Source organism: Amblyomma maculatum, chromosome 5 (genome assembly GCF_055883805.1).
Source record: "Amblyomma maculatum isolate TAMU_Amacu chromosome 5, ASM5588380v1, whole genome shotgun sequence".
Classification (NCBI taxonomy): Eukaryota; Metazoa; Arthropoda; class Arachnida; order Ixodida; family Ixodidae; genus Amblyomma; species Amblyomma maculatum.
This window is the reverse complement of record NC_139348.1, coordinates 108,827,443-108,844,906: the sequence shown is the minus strand read 5'-3', so window position 1 is coordinate 108,844,906 and position 17,464 is coordinate 108,827,443. Positions and strand designations below refer to the sequence as shown.

At 45.9% G+C, this 17,464-nt stretch overlaps 2 pseudogenes; one reads left to right on the top strand and one right to left on the bottom strand.

Annotated features, from left to right (window-relative positions):
* Positions 1–11,599: 11,599 nt before the first annotated feature.
* On the top strand, positions 11,600–12,531 carry LOC146189198 (serine/threonine-protein phosphatase 4 catalytic subunit pseudogene; annotated as a pseudogene).
* A 3,318-nt stretch (positions 12,532–15,849) lies between these two features.
* LOC146189197 (serine/threonine-protein phosphatase 4 catalytic subunit pseudogene) lies at positions 15,850–16,782 on the bottom strand (annotated as a pseudogene).
* Between the last annotated feature and the right edge of the window lie 682 nt (positions 16,783–17,464).

The window sequence follows — 17,464 nt, the reverse complement described above, 5'->3', positions numbered from 1 at the left end:
GACGTCGCTCTTTGTTACGCCTTTGTTGCGCACTTATATTACTGTCCGCAATGGTTCCCCAACTCGCCCAATTAGCCGTTTTTCTACGTGGAAAATCCTGTGATAGCACTGCGTTACCGCCACAATAGGCGCACGAGCAATATAACGTAAGTAATCTTTCAGCGGGGCAGGACATGTTTGGGGCCCCCCGCTACAAAGAAATTTTCCGAAACATCATCATCATCGACATCGTATGTAAAGACGCGAAGTAAATGCGCTTCTAGAACGCGTGTGCAATGAATGCGTTTCCGTCTCGGCAGCCCCGTTTGACGCACTTAGTGGGATAACGCGCGTGTTGAACTGCGATTGTGCGATCTTTTCCTATAGGCAGGTTAGTAGCGCTCTAAGGGTATATTCACATATATATTTATTTACACATCGGTTTGGGCCTGTTTAAGCTTAATTTGAGGTATTAGGCCCACTCATTCAGCAAGACTTCATCGAATCAGCGAGCGTGGGCCTCGCCGATAAGTTTACTTGCATGAGGACGAGGACCGGCCAGTGTTGTTGTTGCCATTATGGAATGAACTGAAGCTTTTACATAACCAGTTAGCGGTAATTTGTCAGTGAATTTCAATTATAAGTATTCTCTGCTATAGGAAACATGCATCCTACTAAAAAAAATTGTATGAGGCAATAACCTCACATTTTCTCACATAATCTCACTCAGTTCGCATAAGAAATCACATACAAGTCAGATTTAATTGCATAAGATCTCATAGCTTTTGGGACATTATCATAAATTATGGGAAATATTTTATGATAATGATGTCCACCGTATGAGAGTCTATGCGATTTGATGAGATTTTGTGAGGTTATTGCCCCGTAGAACGTTTCGTTTTTCAGTAGGCGCCTAACAGATGTTAAGTGCCTGCGGATAGCACTGGTGGAAGCAGCACCGTTCACCGGCCACCTTGAATGTAGTAGAGCAGACAATTTGGACAAAGGGGGAAGAGGTGGATTAATCTTTATAGCAAGTGCGAAGAAGTCCGTTCCACAAAGCGAATCCTTACGCACTGACTACCGTCATCGGCATCTTCGTTCGGGCGCGCATATTTGTTTTCTCCGCGCAAAGTAGTTTTGTTGACGCATACCTCAGCACATCACAAAATGTGATGCTCTATCTCCCATTTGTTCACGTATTCTGTCTCTTGAGATTACTACAGAACTGCAGACGCTGCTTGAGAAAACGTATCACGCATACGGCTACTTGTGGCTACAGAATCTTTAGTTTACTTCAGTGAAACTTCCGTCGCATGTCTTCATTCAGAAGAATGAGACCATCTGGCTTTCGTTCGATCCTTCCTTGTTCTGGTAGCGTACTGCTCTGTGAAGGAGGCAGCATCTTTCCCATCTTACCAGCAATATAGGTCTTCGTTACCTTCACAAGTGGTAAGCGCAAATTAAAATGCGCGTGCCGTTCCTTGTGCCGCTACTCACCAAACTCTTTAGAGCGAACTCGATGAACGAAATCTTACCCGCTGAAATGTCTGTTGCACACATGAGAATGATCACTTGCTTCTTTGCCCATTATAATCTTGGATAAGAAGATTCTGTGAGCTTTTTTTCGGGTAGCAATGGAAGCTTGCGCCGGCTTCTGTCGCGTACGTCCGGGTATAGAGCAATAACGGGCCTTAAATAAACTTCAGCAACGATGCAAGATCAAAAAGGGCAATGCTGGCACTCGTTATCAAGCAAAACTACAGAAAAAAAACGATGTTTGGTTATTTGAGACCTATATATATTTCGCCATTCGTGAGTAAAGTACCTGGATCGGCGGCGCTCGAATTGCTACTCCGCGGAATAATAGATTGTCCCCGACTTGCGTTTCCCTTTATGGTATCCATGTCCCTGGGAGATCCCTGTCATGGGTGCTCCTCTACTGATAATAACACGGAAAAAGGACATTCAAGCTCATCTATGCGAATGACCGCTTAACAGCGCTTTGGTGAGCTGTGCGGAGCTGAGGCCACCGTTCTACAGCATGGATTTCATTAAGGGCACTTAATGGATATCTACTGGGTTATGCTTACATTCAGAACAGCCTGGATTGGAACTGAGATATGAATAAGCAGTTTTAAACGCGATTTCTTCGACGACTGGACGAAAAGTGAAGTTTCTAAAAAGGTTCGAGACCTACAAGGGCACGAAATAGTGGAAGAAAGCGTTAACAAATTTCTACGAAATCTTCACAAGATTGAACACACTCGTTTAGCACGATACTATTAAAGGCCCCGTTTTTTTGCTTTAAGAAATCAGTGCTGGCGCCGGCGTTAATTGTGAAGGAAATATCACGAACATATCTTTAAGGTGGTAGTTGGCAGGTTGCATAGACAGCACAGACTGGTCGATAGGTTATGTGACGTCAAAAAACGACGGGATAGGGGCGCATTGGCAGGAATTGCGAATTGCAGCAGCTGCTCTGAGAGGGAAGCCGAACCCTTAGATCCCGAGTCAGACACTCATGCCTAGGCCACGCCGGGCTAGTCCATAAGGCGCAAAGCGGGACTTCCCTAGCGAAAAAACCGTATGAGTCACAATAACCTCGTACAGGTTTCTCATACTAACCTCATTCTAAACTCATACAATTGTCATACTTTGAATGATATTTTAATGAGATTATATGATATTTATACGAGTTTAGTATGATAAATCTGTATGAGGCTATTGCGACTTATAGAGTTTTTTCGCTAGGGCTTAATTCTATGTTGGGTGGTCATTGACATATGGGGCAGCTTACTGCACTATGTCAATGGGTATGCGTGAGTTAATAGAGGCACAACATAAAGATGAGTGGTTAGGCGAGTGGCAAAGTTCATCTACGCGAAAGTGGATCTCCAAAGGAAGGCCCCGATGGTAGCCATTAAAGTGGTCGAGTCGTGCCTTTGATGGCAGTTTTAGATGCCCACCTGTGCCGAAGTGCGACGGCCAGCGACAGGTAGAGAGCCATGGAGAAGAAAAGACTGGCTTCGACGAGCACGCTGTCCAGCGCCGTGTCCAGCATGCTAAGCGGCAGGAGCAGCTCCGAGGGCAGCTGGCCGTCGATGCCGAACCAGGCAGACGCTGCGTGCTCTGAGAGCTCTGTGAGTATTTGAGGGAAAGGGCATTGTCTTTCAAAATACTGAAATGGACCGTATATGTATTGAGCAAGAAAAGAATAGCATGACATACACAAGCAAATCACTTACTCCTTAGCCTACCGCTATTTAATTCAAACGCAAATAACAAAACTAGATGTTCTATTGCGGAAAAGAAGCAAACTAGCACAAGTATCTCCAACATAAAGTTGAATGCCACTGCTGGGAGTGCGCAAAATCTTCCTAGAAATAATTCAAGTGCACTATGACACACAATGAAGATGTCTCGCATCCCTGGGGGCGCTGCATATTAGCCTGCTATAATATTTCCGGTCTGCCAAACGTTAGATTTCTGACATAGCCCAACAAATATGAGACCGCAACATAGTCCCGCATACCTATAGGAAAGTCGCAGAGAGAACTACCTTCCATCAACCACACTACACCGACCCCATACGCCCCTTTTAGCAGCCCACACACGCCCAGTTTTCTGCGACACCTTTTAATTTGGAGGCAACTGCAGTGTATTGTAAGATAATGTTATGCACGTGTTGGTGGGAACTCTATAAGTTTCTGTTTTGTAGCAAACTTTTAACGCGGTAGCGTGAAGGAGCTCGTGTCGCAGAAAAGCCGGTGTCGTCGGCGGTGTTGGCCGTGAGCGATAAATCCCGGCATGCACTTCATAAATAAAAAGCAACTTCCAAGATGGGCTGGGTGGGAATCGAACCAGGGTCTCCGGAGTGTGAGACGGAGACGCTACTACTCAGCCACGAGTTTTTTTTTCTTCTTTATTATACTCAGCCACGAGTTCGATGCTTGAAAGCGGTACAAAAGCGCTTCTAGTGAATGCGGTGTTGCCTTAGAAACGTGCCGTAGAACGTTATACTGCGGTGTATATCGGTAATTATGACCATGTTACAGAAGTCGCAGTTACACGAGTAGCGAAGTACGTTTCCGCTACATTTCTTCTGCGCTCTGCGCACATGCAGAGCCATCTTGCGGCAAACACAGAAGAACCCCTCCTCGCAATGTGCGGCGCTGCCCCGACAGGTGGCGCGCCACTCGCCCCTGTAGTTTCTCCGTGCACCCTCACGGGTTGTAGAATCAAGCGTCTTTCCTTTCTTTAGATCGCTCAAGAGCATACCGAGCGAATGAGTGGGCGGTGCGAACGAGGTGCAATAACGCTATCGCGTTCCACTCTTGAAGGCGAAGCTTAAGCGTCCTCCCAATTTTTTTAAGGTTTTCTTCTACGCTCGCAAATGCTGCTTGGCCACAGGCCACAGAGGATTTTTTTTAAACAGTGGTTGTTTGTTGATATTCCTTGCTTGTTTTCTCTGTTCTGACGCCTTTGCAGGTCATGTCTTGCAAAAGAATAATAAGCTCCCATTATGGTTACCACTATGCAATGTGAGTTTGAGGGACAGTTGTGGGAGTGTTTTCATTTCACAGCATACCGAGGTGAAGAATCTGAGACCGGCCAGCACCTATATGTATAGGCACAAAAATACACTCCTTTGTATATTACCGAGGCGAACGCCTACTACTATACGTTATGGCAACACATTCTTCAGCTGCCAGCATACCTTCCTGCTTTAACAATAACCATTCTCCTCTTTTTTCATAAGTAAAAAACCACGGATGAAGCCCGTGCAAACTTTTCCGATTACGCACCAGTAATATACGACTTCAACGATGCGAAACCCCAAGAAACGTGGTGTGAATAGCGGCCACTGTAAAAAGTGCCCGGCGTTCTGCACTCCCCCGTAACTCAACAAACAGTGGGCAAGCTCACCTTGTGGCGTAAACCCAAGTAGAACCATGCACTGGACGACGACCCTCACTGCCACAAAGAACCACACGCTGGCAGCCATGATGGTCGCCGTGGTCCTTAGCTTCATCGTAGAAGCCGACGGGAACTCTCTCAGTTGCCAAGCCAGCCGGCAGACGTCTGCCTCCTTACGAATCACCGCCTGACTGGAAATGAGGGCGCAGCTTGCCTTGAGGAAAGAGAATGCCGAGGCCCAGAACTGGCCATTCATGCAGGACGCCAGTGACGCAGTGACGTAGGTGCAGAGGAGGCCGAGGACGACGCACGTCCACAGCGAGACGTGGTCGTACCAAGGTGGTGGTTTCTTATTAATTTCTTCTTTCTTGCCGCTGTAGAGACCCAGGATTCGAAGGGAGAACAGTATGGGTCTTAGCTGGCGAAAGACGTCGGTTTGATCGCTAGGGCCTATGTGACGGGCCGGTTGCTTCCCCGTAAAGTTGGAGTCTGAGTCGATAACGAAAATTTTCCTCGGAGGCCTGGAAAATCGCTTCATGACGAGTGTTGAGGTTGTGAGGCCACAAGCAGGAGGTAATTCTTCGGCAGCGAGGTCTATGGGAGAAAAATTCAATCGCGCAGTTCTCGAAACGTTGCCATGCAAATATTCGTGTTTCTAGGCGGGTGAGAGCAGAATTGGATTAGGGCCGGTTAAAGGGCACGAACGGCACTTCTCACACACCATCAGGCCATCGTTATGGTCGAAAATAGTGGCCAGCGAAGGGCACCTTTTCGCTTGTAGATGTAAGGGCAACAATGCACTCTATTTGCCTGTTTCCCCTGTTATTGTTGCGCAAAAGGACGAGTAGCACTTTAGACACGTATTTAATTTGCCTATTCTTAGTGGCCTTAATTGTCACAAGGAGCTGTGTGGAATGCTGTGCCCCGTAAACCTCAAGGGCGAACGGCGCACTTATCCGGGTATACGCAACAGTCGAAGAAGCCTCATAGCATGCACTTGTCGTGTCTTGTCGACACCGAGACTCCGGTAGAATAAGCTACGCTCTGTCATAGCGCAGTACCTGGGCTTCCACATGTGCAAGCCAACCAAATGTGACTCTCTCTTGAGCTTTGTAATGGGCTCCTAATATGCATCCTGTGCCACTTGGCTGAAATATGAGTTTTGTGTTTCCTAGCATGCTGATCGATGTGGTACTCCATTCTGTCTATTCGCGCGACCTGTAATTTGTCTTGCAGTGATGCTTCAGCATGCTGGCCGCAGTATTTATGAAATGGGTTCGTGAAACTAAATCACTCACACGTGAACAACCCGTCTCATTCAACGTGTCACAGACGTTCGATGAGAATCTAATTTGCACGCGCTCAACACTCGTCGAACCGTGTCCATTATCGAAGTACAGAATCGTAATAGATCCGGTTGTTGTGAAAATAATGCTAATATGAGTGTAGAGCGTGATGACCTTGGACTAAGCACTGTTTGCCGGTGGTAATGAGCGCAGCGCCTCCACTCTGCCATCGGTGTAGCTTTTGCATAAAAACATGCAGTGGCTTAGGTCAGCTAGGCCGTAGCGAAAGCTAGGATTTGGCTTGGTTGACTTGGTTATCAGTAGCTTCGACGAATTCTTGCTGTAATTCGGACGGTCTTTTTCTCCTTGTTGTTCAGTATCGACTCGGAGTCTGTCTATCCGAAGCTGGGCATCGCTGCTTAAAGAGACGCTTTTTTCCGCTCTTCAGGCGTCCCTGACGCTCGCTTAGCCTTCCTTGCTGCACTGCTACGGGGGAGAAGATGATGCCTAGAATGGCCAGGGTGCAGATGCAAAGGACTCGCGGAAAAGGAGAAGTGTGCTTTGATAATTATGAGTCAAACTAGAATTAAAAAAATAAAGGAAACAAAAAAGTAAAGAATTTTCATTATAGCAGAGGAATGTACCTTACGTAATTGCATAGCCGCGCACATAACCTCACACTGGTTTCAGGGCGTATCCCTCAGCGCTTGGACCGAAGGATAGGAGAATCGGAATATATAGAGCATGAGCTGGTAGAGCGAGGGGGACCTGCAAGTAAATTCTACGGAGAGGAATGCAACGCTGGCAATAGAGGAAAACGCTTATGAAATAACTTCACCACAAGGCTCGTAAATATTGGTCATCTATAACATTGGCCATAGATAGCCGCGAACTTTTACGCTTGCTACGACAGGCATGGCGTATCGCTCCAAGAGGAACACGGCCGCGACAGTTTTGATTGTGAACCGCAGCGGCTGTTTTCAATACCCTTCAGCTTCTGTGGACAGGCGTTGATTACAAAGCATCTTCATTCCCCATTATCCTTCAGGAACAGTGAATTTCGGAGACTGACTAGCAAAAACGAGGCATGTGCGACTGCCTTCTAATCATTGACAAGCTCTCATGCCGTTTAGTTGGCTTACTGCGCTTGTGCGGGTTGCCGCACTAGAGGTTCCTGCGTGTAATCTCAGAGCATTGAATTGTTCGTGCAGTTAGGAGCAGAACTTCGACCTGGCCCAGATGGTGGCGAGACATTATTTATTGCGTCGTCAAGTAGTTGGCATCGCCTTTCGACAGAGAACGGCTGGCGTATGCAATAACGCTCTCGCTCCATCACGTTTCTGGACGAGGAGGGTGCTTAGGGGTACACTTCTTGCTTTGGTATGAATTTCGGTATCGCGTTAATGCCCGAGAATACGTGCGTAGTGAAGGTGGACCACAAGTTCATTAAAGGCTTTCGCTTGTGGCGCATCCCATTTCATTTAGGCGACACATCTTCGTTTGTAACCTGTGTCATAGGCTCAGCCTTATTCGATAACGTCGATCAAACTAGGTGTAATATAAGGACAGTTCAAAGAATCTACGCTAGCGTTACCCCTTCAGGTACACCACCAGGGGTTACTATCAGCAGTTTAGATGAATTTGACTTTTTTTTTTATTCAGCTGAGAGGCAAGCGGTTCATTGACGACTGAATGGTCAGCTGCAGTATCTATTAAACGAGCAATCGAGCGAATGCCGACAGCAAATGCGAGGTCACTTCTTCGTGTCCTCGCATGTCGTCGATTCTGTCGTCGCATCTAGCGGCGGTGTAAATATTGCAAAGTTGTCACTCGTCGCCAGCGGTGGCAGGTGTTCGTTAATTCGACATGTGACAGCCTCTCCTGCAAGGGTTGCTGCCTTCAGTTTCCCTCACGGGGTATACGCACCTTCCTGAGATAAAGCTGCAGCTCATCCCCGTGCTGCAGCTTCGTGCGATTAAAGAGATAAAGCCGCGTCTCGGTCACAGAGAGCGTGAACAAAGAACATAAGATCGTTCCAGGCACTACAAGGTGATATTACACACGCCATGTGCTTTTTAGCAGCAACAATGAGTACTACAACCGTTTGCAGCACTATACTTTGGTAATATATATACCGTCGCGCTTTCGTACTATATGCTTATAAGGAGCACTGAACAAGGGTAAATGGGATACGCCTCAGTTCGCAGGTCGAGCCAACGTTTCGACATGTGGACTTGTCTTCGTCTGGGCAAAGCGATGATGATGATGATGATGATGATGATGATGATGATTACCTGAGACAAAATGGCACGTACCCACGGCGGGGGATTGGCCAGGGTGCATTGTAGATTGTAAGTATTTATGTTCAAGGACTGGAGTATACAGATAAATATGTATGTTTAACTAGAATTTGGAAAAAATAAAAAGGAGAAGACAAGATAATGAAATCGAACCTAGCATAGGAATCTACTTGTTGAACTTATGTAATCATGAATGAAATCGCACACTGGTTTTAAGGCATATCCCTTGACGCTTGCCCCGAAGGACAGGAGAACTGGAATGGTTAGTGGAAGGCATAATCTCAAGAGGGGAGTTGCTAAGTAGATTTTGCGGAGAGATATGAACCTCCGACAGAAGAGAAAAAAATGATCTATGGATTCAATTTCTTTGCAAGACTCACAGAGGTTAGTAGCGGATAGTCCCGAACGACATAAATACAGATTTAGTTTCGGTAATCTGCAGCGCAAGAGAGTCATAGACACTTCACATAGCCTTGAAACACACATGCGGCCACGCCAAGGCCATCTGAGGTGTTGGTAATCTGGTGCAGAAAGGAGAGGCTCGTTACTGAGGTGATGGAAACGTTGGAAATTTTGAAATCGTGCTAAAGTTAAGTAAACGGTACTAGGTATGGATGGAACAAGAGGTCCACTAAAGGCGGAGTTTGCTAAAAAATCTGCCCTTTCATTATATATAATACCACAGTGGCCTGGGACCCACTGAAAACACATATCTGAAATGTGAGGAGGAAGGAAAAAATAAAGGGAACGGCGATCATCGTTCTCACTTCTTCCTCTCTCATCTTCTTCCTCTCGCTCTACCTTATGCTTATAAGTTACTTACCGACACACTGCACATCATATCACTTTATTACCTTAAATACCCCCAGTTGGGGGTATTACATAAGGGGTGGGTACACGTATAAATATATCATGTACAAAATAATCATATCAATTAAGTATCGCAGTTATACAAATACAAAGTGGGAACATTTATATACTGTATAATATTCCGCGATAACTTGCCTTTTATATTGAAAATGGAATTGACACTGAAATTGATTAGAGCGCAAGAAGATAGTGTTTAGAAAAAAGTTTTTTTGGTACCTACGTTCACAACACAAATATATGTGTTATAGCTCCGTGTATTAACCATTTCGGTCCTGTTGGCGTCAGCTGACACCTCAACACTAATATTCCACTAGCACCTCAGCAAAAAAAGGCAAACGACTGATAATTACAGTGGTAATTTCTTGAGGATTCCCGCTTCTATCGATACTCCTATTGTCGCCGCGGTGCTAACCTGTCCAGAGTGACGAGGAAGAAGACGCGACAGGGTTAGCACTTGCTAAAGAAGAAACAAGTACAGCATATTGGTAATAATTATCTCATGAGCCATTATTTATATTGCACCAATATTTTTAAATATTTCGTATATACCTTTATAAGCTTGTATCCAGCTTCTAAATTTTAATGAATATGTACAGGCCTTGCTAGACCATGTCTTTCATGTGTGCGATTTTGGCGCCTTCATGGTTCAATGTTTGTCAATGGGGGCCATGGAGTGATGCTAGGCAATATTTATAAAGAGGCTTCCTCGTGCGTTTTGCACAGATATACTTACGTTACGCGGTCTGTTTTGCTGCTTACTTCAGTTATTACTTGCGTCGTAAAGACAAAAACAGATAGTTGATTAAAAAAAAGTTAAAGTTCCTTCTGTCACAGAGCACAAATTTTCAAATGGAACCACTCACTGACAATGTTAATATCGGTGAACAGTAAAAAAAAAAAAAAGAAAAAATCGGGGTAAGAATAAATTAACCCTTCAAAAATTTTTTTCGTTTTTTTGCCTGCCTGTGGGAGCGTAGAGACGCTAGTGTGGCATGAGAACAATGGCTAATAGACCACCTCACGTGTAGCACGTGCGCGTGCTCTCGATGCTGGGAACAATGGAGCAATAATACGGTATAACGTTGACCATGCTCTTCCTTTTAGCTAACAAATAGTAGCGCTGCACTGAGTTATGAATGAAAAAACATTTTGTCGCCTCTGGAGATCTGCCTATTTGTTCAAAATAGCGAACTACTGAATACAATAGTAAATTAATTGTTTATGAATCTACCACATTTCAAAAGTAATCACATTTTGAGTGACCGCACGAACAACGTTTCTATTCTAGGCCGTGGCTGGAACACGGCGATCTTCAGAACATCGGTGAACGATGATGATGATCGGAAGAAGCGAACGTTGGCGCACCGCACTCACAATATGTTTTTCGTTGTACCTCGCGGTAATCAAAGCGACTCCTTTCGCGTTTTACACCCACTGAGCTCTGACGACCATTTTCAAATTCATCTCCCTGAATCCATAACTACGTGCAAAATAAATTTCTATTGCGTGGATATGGGACCATATTGAAGAAAATAATACCCAGGAAAGTTATGTCAGCTCAAAATTTGAAAAGCCCAGAGCTGAGAGGGTTAATATTGTTTTTCGTGCATAAGCCCCAATCCACTCGGAGCAGAAGACAAGAGAGAGACTCTAGAGAACTTCGTTCCATTCCGATCTGAACCTGCATCCATAACATCGGCGCAGCTACAATTACGGGCTGTTCGTTCTTCAAGAGAGGCTGCCACATAGTTATTCCATAGCTTCGGCTGGTAACGGGCTCATATACCATCCGGTAAGCTCATCATCATCATCAGCCTGCCAAGTGCTCATGCCTTGTTAGCCTAGCGGGTCAACTTTGCCGCACGCAGGTGCTGGGGTTCACGTCTGACCGGCCGCAAGGAGACGCTGCGGTGGACAGTGATGCAACAAAGCGGGATGAGAGGGCTGTGGCTGTGGAGACAACCAAGCTGACCAAACGACGCCTTGAGAACTGGATAAGGCATACTAGATAAATAGTGTTGGGGGCGTTGCTCCAGGGCGGGACAGACTCCGTAGCAGAAGGGAATTGACTTGGCTAGGACCTGTCTGGTCCACCTGGTAAAAAAGGGAAGCCTCTGTACCAAATCCAAATCCAAATCCAAATACCCACTGCAGGGCGAAGGCCTCTCCCATATTTCTCCAATTAACCCGGATCTGTGCTAGCTGCATCCACTTGACCCCTGCGAACTTCTCACCTCAAACAAAATGGATGGAGGTAAGGGCGACAACTCTGTGATCTCGACCGCCTCATCGAGCAACTGAGAAGGTGTAAAATACTCAAGGAGTCTGAAGTCAAGTCACTCTGCTCCAAAGCGCGGGAAATTCTTGTCAAAGAACGCAACATCTGGAGAGCGGACCCGCCAGTCAACGTATGTGGTGATATCCATGGCCAGATCTGAAGAGCTGTTCAAGGTGGGCGGAGATGTCCCTGGCACAAACTACCTCTTCACGGGAGACTTCGTCGACCGCGGCTTCCACAGCCTGGAGACAGTCCTTTTGCTCATCACCTTAAAAGTCCGCTATCCCAAACGCATCACACTGATAAGGGGAAACCATGAGAGCCGGCAGGTATCGAATGTGTACGGCTTCTATGATGAGTGCTTGCGAAAGTACGGCTCCCTTGTTGTGTGGCGTTACTGCACAGACACCTTCGACTACCTCCCCTTGTCTGCTGTCATTGATGGCAAGATTTTCTGCGTTCATGCAGGCCTGTCTCCATTCATGTAAACTCTGGACGAGATCTGCGCGTCATTGACCGCAAGCAGGAGGTGCCCCTGGAAGGGCCCATGTGTGACCTACTTTGGTCGGACCCTGGAGACACAGAGGGCTGGGGGGTCAGTCCCCGAGGGATGGGCTACCTCTTCGGAAGTGACGTGGTGTCGCAGTTCAACGCGACCAACCACATCGACATTATCTGCCGTGCTCACCAACTGGTAATGGAAGGATAAAAGTGGTACTTCGACGAGACCGTCGTAATGGTCTAGTCCGCGCCAAATTACTGCTACAGATGTGGCAATGTTACCGTTATCTTGGAAATGGATGAAAATTTACAACGTGACTTCATATTATTTGAAACTGCACCTGAGGGGAACAGAGGAAGGGAAATGAAGAAGACGCAGCCGGATTACTTCCTGTGATGACCACCCGATGCTCGCTTTTGTACTTTTTTTAACTGTATGCAACCCTTCCCTACTGAAAAAATTGTATGAGGCAATAACCTCTTTTTCACACAATCTCACTTCGTTCGCATAAGAGATCACATACAGATCGCATATAACTGCATAAGATCTCATAGTTTCTTGTACATTATCATAAATTATGCGAAATATTTTATGATAATGATGTCCACCGTATGAGAGTCTATGCGATTTGGTGAGATTTTTTGAGGTTATTGCTCGGTAGAACTTCTGGTTTTTCAGTAGGGTTGCGCAGCGTCGTACACAAAAGGCAGCATTAAACTGAAAAGAGTGCCCTGATGAAGCGAATATCAGTCAAGCAACGTGCGTGATCATTTTTTTTTTCACAACCTGGCAAGCACCATCAACCATCTGTTGACGTAATGTCTACATGGGAAGCTGACCATGTCTCATTAAAGAAAAAAAAGAGCAAATAACTTTTTGTTTTTTTGCCAGCATGCACTGTAAGTAAGCTTGTTGCCAACGGGGCTTTCGCCTATTCTTGGACGCGGAAGCTTTCTACGTCTTGTATCTGTGAATGGATTTCCCGGCTACTATTACACTAATTTGACTTCTTAACCTTGTCTAGTCCGGATGCCACGGTGTTATTTAGAAACGCTGTTTTCTCCTGCACTTTGGTGCATTTTTTCGAACACATAGTTTTGGCAATAGCTCTGGCCCAGTTAGACACATCATTACATGGTTAGAAGGGCAGAGGCTTAAAGCTTAGTTTAGTTTCTCAAAGCTCAACATAAAAGGAGTGCGGAAATAGAAAGCATGCGAGAGAGAGAGGCAGAGAGCGAGAATCTAGGGATTTGTCGATATCGGCATCGGTCATACTCGAACTTTGGCTCCACTGCTCTATGGGGTTCCAGGGCAGTATTGGGAATCTGTGTCCGCAGAAAAGAAGACACTGTGTGGTAGAACTGACGCTCAAGTGTGATTAGTTGCACGCCGTAATCCATGCATAAGGTCGATAAGAATGTTTTTAATATGAAAGCGCCTCTACCATTATTTAAGTTTAGCTGCACGCGGCCGGTTTAAATTCTTTATGCATTTAGGGCTGGTACAAAAACAACCAGTAGTGTGTGCTGTGCCTTCACTGCGGGGAACAAGCTTTAGCATGACGAGCGTAGCAGTCCGGCCTGGAATGTTGGTGTGCATGCACAATGGCTATAACACTGGGAAGATTTTGTCTTAAACGAATCAACTGATAGTGCACACATTTGGCTTTGTCTAATATTTCTCAGTAGTTCTCAAAACACGTCCTCCTTTCTACTGTGCAGCAGAAATGAAACGAGCACGTGAGAAATTAGTGCGCTGATGATGATGATGATGTACATGCACGCATTAATGTGCCTTCCTGAGTACGTACTGGGAGCCGCAATCCGCGGCAACGCTCTAGAAGGTCTTCAAACAGCAAGATGTGTAAAATAAGCTGAAAGTATGGACTTGACAGATAAAACGCATTTAGCGAATCAATCGATTTAATGAGCGTAGTAGACGAAAACGTCCGCGCTTACAAATGGCGAGAAGATATCTGTTGCCGCACATACACAAAATAAGTAAACAATAGCAATGAAAAAAGACAGACATGATGACCATCACGACCGGCAAAAATGAGCACTGCCCTCGAGATTGCAAGAAAAGTGTTCAATGAAGTACTGCACACGCTCGCCACTTCCATATCACCTCTGTCGTCTGTTAGCTGCCCAAGTTAAGCTCGCTCTAATAGTCCATGTGAGAGTCTGCATCCAGCGGCATATCATCAGAGAAAACTGAACACATTTTGGCAGCAACCAGAAGTGACTGCAGTGCCCCCCCCCCCCCCCCCCCTCTTCCCTTTACACCAAAAATTACTACAATTAATTGCTCCACGCTCGGGCGCCCCATGGGGTATACTATGGATACCCGAAGCCCGGTGACAAGGCAGCACGTATAACTAAAGCCAAGAAAGCAGAGTAAGCATGACAAACGTCTCTTAAATCTAATTTATGATCATTGTTTTATCTCTTCTTCCCGTAGCCAGTGACAAAAGTTCTTACCCTTTTCCTTCTCATGCCAGGAAGCCGGACTATTTTCTCTTTGAGAGACAGAGAGCGTGTTTGCGTACGTGTAAACGTATAAATAATTCGCAACAAAGAACAGCTCACAAATACGATGTTAACTAAACTAGTTCCTAAAATAAAAGATGAAGCTGAGTTCTAAAGCGTACCGATATTGCCCGAAGTTTCCGCATATTAGGACTTTACTTGGAACCGCACTTAGAGCAGAAACCATTTTGTTACGTCGGCAGCATTTGAATAAAACTCGCAAGGGGCGCGAGCTGTGGCAGGTTAGCGCGCAATTTGTTGTTCCCGCGATAAGAAAAACTGCAATGAACTTTGCCGCGGCCGTGGAGGCCGCATCGGCGAGCAAATAGCGCAGAAACACCGCCGTTATGAGCTCGCTATCCCCACGGTCATCAGGCATAACTAAAAAAGCAGTCAAAACGATCTGCACACCAGCCATCGTCAGCCGCAGTAAATGTACTCCGTTTCTCCTGGCCTGATCCAGAACTTTGTGATCCCCCGATACAAAGGGGAATGGCCGCATCAGCATCAGCATCATCATACTGAAAGCGTTACCTCCCACCCTATGACTATGGCCTCGCGGCGCTGACGGCAGTCCAGGCCACGCGTTCCGTCATTCGAGTTAAGTGTGTGGGCGCCTGTACAATGTATTTCGCAATCTAGGCTCATCAACTCCCCTTAAAAACGTGAACCTTAATCCTCTTTTAACGCTGTATGGCCCTTAATTTATGGGGAACAGAGTCAAAATTATGTGATCGAGAAAATGCATCGAAGTGCAGGAGAAAACAGCGTTTCTAAATTACATATTAGCATCCTGACTAGACAAAATTAAGAAATCAAATTAGTGTAGTAGTGGTAGGGAACTCCACTGACAGATACAAGATGTAGGAATCTTCCGCGTCCAAAAATATGTGAATGCCCTGTTGCCAACAAGCTCACAGGACCATGCTAGCAAAAAACAACTCGAACATTATTTGCCCCTTTTCTCTTTAATGGGTCATGCTCAACTTCGGAGAGAGACATTATGTCGACAGACGCCTGATGGTGATTTGCTTGCCGTGTTGTAGAAAAGATGATCACGCACACTGCTTGACTGATATTCGCTTCATCCGGGCAATTTTTCAGTCTGAGGCCACCTTTTGTGTCCCACGCTGCGCAAGAGTTGTATACAGTTGAAAAAAGAACGAAATCGAGCATCGGGTGGTCTTCACAGGAAGTAGTACGGCTGCATCTTCGTTACAATTCCCCTGTTCTCCTCAGGTGCCGTTTCAAATAATATGAAGTCTCGCTGTAAATTCTCGTCCAGTTGCAAGATGACGGCGACGTTGCCACATCTGTAGCAGTAATTTGGTGCGGACCAGACTGTGACGACGGTCTCGTTGAAGTACCATTTGTACCCTTCCATTACCAGTTGGTGAGCACGGCAGATCACGTCGATGTGGTTGGTTGCGTTGAACTGCGACACCACGTCACTTCCGAAGAGGTAGCCCATCCCTCGGGGACTGACCCCCCAGCCCTCTGTGTCTCCAGGGTCTGACCAAAGTAGGTCACACATGGGCCCTTCCAGGGGCACCTCCTGCTTGCGGTCAATGGCGCGGATCTCGTCCAGAGTTTCGATGGATGGCGACAGGCCTCCATGAACGCAGAAAATTTTGTCATCAATGACAGCAGACAAGGGGAGGTAGTCAAAGGTGTCTGTGCAGTAACGCCACACAACAAGGGAACCGTACTTTCGCAAGCACTCATCATAGAAGCCGTACACCTTCGATACCTGCCGGCTCTCATGGTTTCCCCTTATCAGTGTGATGCGTTTGGGGTAGCGGACTTTTAAGGCGATGAGCAAAAGGACTGTCTCCAGGCTGTGGAAGCCGCGGTCGACGAAGTCTCCCATGAAGAGGTAGTTTGTGTCAGGGACATCTCCGCCCACCTTGAACAACTCTTCCAGGTCATAAAACTGGCCGTGAATGTCACCACATACGCTGACTGGCGGGTCCACTCTCTGGACATTACTCTCCTGAATTAGTATTTCCCGCGCTTTCCCGCACAGTGACTTGACTTCAGACTCCTTGAGGATTTTACATCTTCTCAGTTGCTCGATGAGGCGGTTGATATCACAACTGTCGCTCTTGCAATCATCCATTTTCGTTTTGCTGTGATTGAAAACAGCTTACCGGATGGAATATGAGTCCGTGACAGGCCGAAGCTATAGAACAAAAAGGTGGAAACCTTTCTTCAGAACGAACAGCTCGTAATGGCTCCGATAATATAAATGAAGGTTCAAATCGGAATGGAAGTTCTCGAGAGTCTTCCTTGTCTTCTGCTCCGAATGAATTGGGGCTCATGCGCGAAAAACAACATTAAACCTCTTAGCTCTGGATGTTTTAACTTTTGAGCAGACATAATTTTCCTGGGTGTTATTTTTCACCATTATGATCCCATATCCACGTAATATAAATTTATTGATCGTAGTGTATGTATTTATGGATTCAGTGACATGACCTCGAAGTTGGTCATCAGTGCTGAGTGTGTATAAAACGCGAAAGGAGCCATTTTGGTTACCGGGAGGTACAAGGAAGAAAATATTTGAGTGCGGTGCGCCAACATTAGCTTTTTACACGTATATACCAATCATAATCATCGTCATCGTTCACCAATTTTCTGAAAATCGCTGTGTTCCGGCCACGGCCTGGAAAAAACACGTTTGTTCTAGCGGTGACTCAAAATCTGATGACTTTTGAAATGTGGTGGATTCATAAACAATTAACTTACTTTTGTATTGAGTAGTGCACTACGAGGTTGGTGGTGCATTGCCCAGTTTTATT